This window comes from Gobius niger (assembly GCF_951799975.1).
Source record: "Gobius niger genome assembly, chromosome: 22".
Taxonomy (NCBI): domain Eukaryota; kingdom Metazoa; phylum Chordata; class Actinopteri; order Gobiiformes; family Gobiidae; genus Gobius; species Gobius niger.
The window spans coordinates 19,847,924-19,854,661 of record NC_136873.1 but is presented as its reverse complement, the minus strand read 5'-3'; the positions used below and the strand labels follow the sequence as shown (position 1 = coordinate 19,854,661).

The 6,738-nt window shown below is 41.0% G+C and overlaps 1 long non-coding RNA gene across 3 annotated transcripts; it reads left to right on the top strand.

The window, feature by feature from the left end:
- Window positions 1-5,347: 5,347 nt before the first annotated feature.
- LOC306981379 lies at window positions 5,348-5,954 on the top strand. Of its 3 annotated transcripts, none has more exons than XR_013794098.1 (2): window positions 5,348-5,727; window positions 5,784-5,954. It is a non-coding gene; the product is annotated as an uncharacterized lncRNA (long non-coding RNA). The 3 variants fall into 3 exon arrangements; XR_013794099.1 differs by having other exon boundaries at window positions 5,348-5,739; XR_013794100.1 differs by having other exon boundaries at window positions 5,348-5,751.
- The last annotated feature ends 784 nt before the right edge of the window (window positions 5,955-6,738 follow it).

The window sequence follows — 6,738 nt, the reverse complement described above, 5'->3', positions numbered from 1 at the left end:
CGGAACATGAATTATAGAACTCTATTTCAGTCGGAGCAGGTGCCAATACAACTCTATAGGAGAGAAACAAAAAGAAAATGTTATCCCTGATCATTACTTGGAAGTGATCAGATTAACAAACCTGTCATATTATTTTTATGGCTGAAAGTCCTTTCTGACCAACATCATGCACATGTTTTTGAATATTCTCTTCACTCTTGAATGCCCTTATGAGTTTTTGTTTCTTGTGAATTAGCCCTAAAATTACAGACAAATTAGCAACAAACTAAGGGTCAGCACACACTACACACCTTTTAATAATTCTCAGTGGTGTCATGTAGCGTGGGGGGTCACGACTCGACTGGTGCGACTCGACTCCAGTCGTAGGGTTGGGCTTTTTGCCCACAGGCTCTGGTCGGGTCGGGCTTGATTTTTTTGGGCCCGACCTTCGCTCGTGTAGTGTGTCTGACCTTAAGACTTGGAAATCTGCATTTTGACAGTGACCATAGTTACCGCCATGGAATTTTAACATTTAACACTATTGGCCTCCATTTCCAACTTGAATTATGACACTCTGGAATGAACCAAAAGGCTGTCAAAGTTGCTGCTTTAACTCACGATGAATCAAACGATTATTAACCACTGGGAAGAAGCCTTTTCATCTTAGACAAAATGTTTGATACGGGATTGAATGAAGACAATTTCTTCTGATTTTGAGCTGGTTTAAACTGCCTTCAAACAAGATCCAATGGAACAAGCATTATTGTGAAATAAAACAAAAACACTTGAAATGAGACAAAAATGTCAAATGCAAAAAAATCATTCTTGTCTCATTGGAAATAAAATAGTCTACTCAAAATCAGCACAAAGTCTGATAAGTGAAGCATGTCTAAATCCGTGATTTGATTACCCACTGCAGAAATAGTCTGTGTGGTTTAGTAATGTTGGCTACAGTATATGAACACATTCCCGTCTCCTCCTCCTCAGAACCTCCAGGAGAACCAGACGACGGACTCCTCCCTGTCCCCGACTTCGAGCTGCGACAGTGGGATCGGCTGGAGCCCGCGCAGCCTGATGGAGGAGCTGGACTCGGTGGCTCTGAGCTTCAGCTAAAACAACTATTAAAACAAAAAGAGAAATGTTTCGGTTTCGTGCAAACCTCTCCGCTTTTCGGGAGAAGTTTGACTCGACAAGAGACACATGAAGTAACTGCGTATAATGCAGAACAATGAATCAGTGCAAAGTGACAAATGTATCGCAAATGAGAGGGATGTGCTTTAGTGCTTGTTTAGTCCATAACGATTTCAAACATTGCCTCAAAATGTCAGGAAAAGCTTCCGCTCATTTGTGCGATCAGTTTGCACCGGTTCGTAGAGAAATGTTTCAGTCGCGGGGAGAAGATTTGACATTCAAGTCGCTCCCTGTAAATGTAAGTGTAATCTCATTTTGAATTGATGGTTGTGAATTTTATTTTGGTAGTTTTGTTCCCGCTGTGGGACGTACGTGTAACCGAAGTCTGCTCCTTTATTTTGAAAAGAACAGCCAGTGCTTTGTGATTATTGCCTTTTATTGTCTTTGAAAATAAATATGTCTTTGAATTCATGTGCTTGCTTGTATTCATTAGGATAGTATTATCATTAAGTACAGAAATGACTCCAATATCAGTAAAAATCAAGTACCGAAGTATTTGTGTGGAAAGTGAGTGAAGTGGGCAGTGCAAACGAGGCATCTTGTAAATAACTTTGTGACTTCAAAAACATTCCAAAACAAACCTTTCTCGTTGTGAACTAGTGGCACTGACAGCACGTCTGCACAGCGCCACCTACTGTGTATTGTGATGCTTTTAAATGGGACAAGACACAGATAACTTTGTTTTTTTTAATTAGCATCTTTTATATTAGCAGTAAATGAAGTAACTTATAGATCACCCAAATCTCTACTAAAGTAAGTATCGCAACTTTATTTATAACACGCTTCAAAAACATCCAAGTTGACCTAAGTGCTACATGAGATAAACAAAATGTATAAAATAGTTAAAAACCTCGTATCAAATGGCAAATAAAAAAGACAAGTTAAAAAAAAAATCCTGGTCCCCCTCTGACTTAAAGTGCATATGACAGGTTTAATGCGTTTGAAAACAGGGGCAGACTGGCCATATGTCCATTCTGGAAGAGCACAGAAGGGCCACTGGCTCTAGGGCCGCCATTCCCGCCTCAACTGAGCTTTACCCAAATCTAAAAGCTAAAAAGAAAAGCATCAAAATAATGAGAAAAAGAGGATGAAAAGTCAACAAAAACATGAGAAAAACACGGACAAAAAAAATACAAAAACGTGGGAAAAACACAACAAAAAATTATAGAAAAAATAATTTAAAAAACAACAAAAACATGACAAAAATGTAGCGACGTGACGAAAAGTCTCCATCACTTTTTCAGGTCTTATCTTTCAAATGAGGCGTTACATTGTGGATCTCCAGTCGAGAAGCTTTTCGATTTGGGTAAAGCCCAGTATAAAAAAAAATATGAATCTAAATGGAATTCCGTGGAGTATGGTGTGCCACAAGGTTCAGTTTTGGGACCGTTATTATTTATTATTTATATGAATGATTTTGCTTCTGTTTTTACAACCACCTTTCAGTTCTTTTTGCTGATGATACCGATCAAAAAAATAATAATAAAAAGCTGAACTGGGGAAAATGCACTTGTTAATGTTAAGGCGGGGGGTAAGAGGTTAAAATATGTATATGTGGAAGTCACAATTATGCTAATTTGGGCCAGGCTAGTCAGAGTCCAGGGCTGTTTTTCAGTCCCAGTCCACCCCTGTTTGAAAATATGACTCATTTAGATGGATGACATCTGTTGTAAGTCATAATTATAGGTTTAATTCAAAGAAGCAGCAAATTAGGAGTGGGTTTGAAAAGTTATTTATTTGAATTTGAAGTTAATGAGGTAAAGTTCCATAGAAGATCCATAGCCATAAAAAGGAAAAGCGTTTGATCCGAATGCATGCGGACAGCTTCTAAGTCGGCTAGTCCGAATCTGTCAAAGTTAGCCTGCTCAATCTATCTTTCCTATATCCATTAGCATTAGCCATTAAACATCGCAATTATGAACGTTGTTAGAAATCATTAATGAATGTACCTTTTGTACTTTGGATACAAATTAGTGTCTAAAAGTGTCCTCTGAGCTAAATGCTAACTCAGTCAAGTTGTTGCTTTTTGTGGGTTGGACACACACTTATTGGCCACTAAACATCCTCTTTTAAAGAGGGGGTCTTCTGCTTTTTCCAGTCCCATAGCACCAGTCTGTATCACACTACAATGATGACAAACCTTCTGTTGGTCTGTAAATGCAGTAAATTAGAATAACTGCCTTGTATAAAATGTCTCTCTCAAAATGGCTGTAGTGAATGTCTTGAAATAGGCCTCTGTCTCTTTAAGAACCTCTGAGCCTTTAGACACGCCCCCTCCACACGCTGTCTGTGGCATCAGTGGGGAGGGGGTTCTGCTGAGGAGCAGTGGTTGGTTACTCGGCTGGTGACGAAAGCTCGGAGGCGTCTCCAGGAGGTGGGGGCGTTCCTAGGAGGACTCAGGCAAACCTATCCCTAAAATGGCCGCCATCAGAGTTTTTACAGATTACTCAGAAATACGTGAATGTGCCAAGGCAACACTTCAGCCATGTTTTTAATGAGGGAATGACATAATAACATGATGTAAAGCTGGAAAAAGTCAATTTTGCATAATACCCCCCCCCCCCCCCCCTTTAATAGGTGATGATGAAGAAGCTACAGATAGGATATAATTGCCATGAAAAGGACAAAACATACATTACTATGGCCGTCGGGTTTTCCTATTCATTTGAGTGGCTGCGCACACTGCTATACGAATGAGCGTGTGAATGGGTGAATGGTTCCTTTTGCTGCACTTTGGGCCTGATAAAGTTGAGACCTTTTGAAATATAGTTGTGTCTAATGGGTCATATGCACTTTTAAGTCAATTTACTCCTGGTTCAGACACAGAGCGATGAAGACGGTGAGGGCCAGCAGCAGCACAGAGGACAGGGCCTGAGGAGCAGAGTTACAGAGGTCTCCTTCACAGCAGCGCATCGGGGACACACAGGCCTCTTTAACGGTACAGCCCTTCATCTCCAAACCTGCAGATCAGAGGGGAGAACATCAGTCATCTTTTGTCTCTTCACGCAGTTCTCAGCAATCCTCCTGAATCCTGCTCTCTGAGCAGCTGCTCCGCCCTCTGCTGGAAAACCACTGAGTTGTGACATTTGTGAGTTGTGACGTTTTTACATCATAGTGTCAAACAGGAAGAGCACAACTTGTGTAATGTAATGCCTATGGCCTGATTTTAAAGGGGCCAGATGCAAGTTCGCCATTTTATACTCACTGCTGCCACCTCAGGCCATATTTGTAACTTCTTTTATTACATTCATTGTGTCTTCTTGAGTAATACACTTTTTCTGGTTTCTTTTTAAAAGACACTAGGTTGGAACAAACAAAAGCTGTTCTATTACCTTACGCGTTTCGACGGACAAGGAACCACTTCCGTCTTCGTCAGAGGCGTCTCCCGACGTGCATGATGCGTCTCTTATTGGGAAAGTTGGTAATGGTAGAAGGTAATAGAACAGCTTTTGTTTGTTCCAACCTAGTGTCTTTTAAAAAGAAACCAGAAAAAGCATATTTGTAACTGCAGCTTCTATATTAAGCTCGTGCATGACGGCACTTCAGACCCGAAGTAACACCTTTCTGAGTGACCGTACAGGATTTTAGAGGCAGTTGTGGTGAACAGGTCTGAGCTCATTCTACACATTAGGACATGGCTGGAACATGTAGGGGGAGGAAAATACTTAGTTTTAACATTTTTAAACTCCCTATAGTCCCTTTAATATATAAAACAGCTTAAAAAAAAAAAGGAAAACAAATTTAAAAAAGGGAAGCGCTTTCAGGTCAGGGCTGAAAACAAACACAAAACAAACGCACCCCTGAGCGTCTGAACAGATCATGTCACAGTCATGTTTGCACTGAAGGATGTGAATATGGAGCTCTTTCTAAACTACTCTGGACACGCCTGTTCTTTATTCTTACCTAACGATAATTTCGCGGAGAAAAGTTTGTTTGGCTACGAGAGGACGGGACTTTATTCAACCTTCCTAAAGAAGAGGACACTCGCCAGGAGTTGGAATTTCTTTCCGGGATTCAGCGACTCTCACCATAATAGTGTTTTTCTGTGACTGTCTCTGATGGATGTTTGATGAACCTTCTCACTTTTATAACCAACGCGAGTCCCCAATGTGATGGAGAGGCCAGGACAGAGCGGTGGTGAGTCAAAACATGTGTTAGCTTGTGTGTTAGCGCGTGTGTTAGCATGTGTGTTAGCATGTGTGTTAGCGTGTGTGTTAGCGTGTGTGTTAGCGTGTGTGTTAGCGTGTGTGTTAGCATGTGTGTTAGCATGTGTGTTAGCGTGTGTGTTAGCCTGTGTGTTAGCATGTGTGTTAGCGTGTGTGTTAGCCTGTGTGTTAGCGCGTGTGTTAGCATGTGTGTTAGCATGTGTGTTAGCGTGTGTGTTAGCTTGTGTGTTAGCATGTGTGTTAGCGTGTGTGTTAGCATGTGTGTTAGCGTGTGTGTTAGCCTGTGTGTTAGCCTGTGTGTTAGCGCGTGTGTTAGCATGTGTGTTAGCCTGTGTGTTAGCGTGTGTGTTAGCCTGTGTGTTAGCTTGTGTGTTAGCTTGTGTGTTAGCCTGTGTGTTAGCCTGTGTGTTAGCTTGTGTGTTAGCCATTTATGAAGCTGTGTTGCAGATGTTAACTCCTTATAACTGTATTGTGAAGTAACTTCACTTATTGCTGTGATATTTATATTTCTTTTACTGCTAATAATGCATGGGCAGATCCGCTCGGAGAGAGGGGGCGGAGTGAACTGAAACGAAGCATCTTGTCTTCCAGGTTTGCAAAATACCCCCAGAAAATACTTATATTTCTCACAAAAAATAGTACTCCATAATGGTAGAGGTACAATACATCATATAAATGCCTATACTTTACTTTGGGATGGCTAACATAGCAGGATACAGATCCTTTAAAGTATAGTATTAAAATGGCATTAATACTTGATACACATCATCAGATGCACCTGAACACATCATCAGTGATATAACCCGGGGTCATTGGGTGTTTCGGGTCTTTCAACATCAGACACTCTCGCCCAAAAAAAGCATGAAATTATTAATATTATTATTATTTCTGCATGTATAAACCCAGCCCATGAGGCCGACCAACTATTTTTATATTTGTTTCACAGATCAAGATTTCGCACAACCCAGAGCAACTACACAGCACAACGCAGAGTCAACCACGTTAAAATGTGAGACACCAACATACCAAATACCTGCAAAAAGCAAAACATCCTTCTTTAATTATTAAAAGGGGAGCCAGGACTCCCTTACAAAGAGATTTGTGGGACTTTCCTTGTTAAATAAAGGTTAACTGAAGTTTAAAGATAAATTCTTACCGTACACTTCTGCGCTGAAGCAGCGATAAGATAAGGAAGTGAAGTCAATGGGGCCAATGAACTCAGGGAGGCTGTCAGAGATCTCCGTCAGGTTGGAGGTACCGAGATCGTTCAAGAGATCGGTGAAGTATTTTTTACAGTCGACGGTGGTGGTGCAGGACGAAGTACGGCCAAATAAGGAGGGACACATATAGCAGGTGTATCCAAACACTGCAGGACACAGGGTGAGGATAGAGTCACAAACTA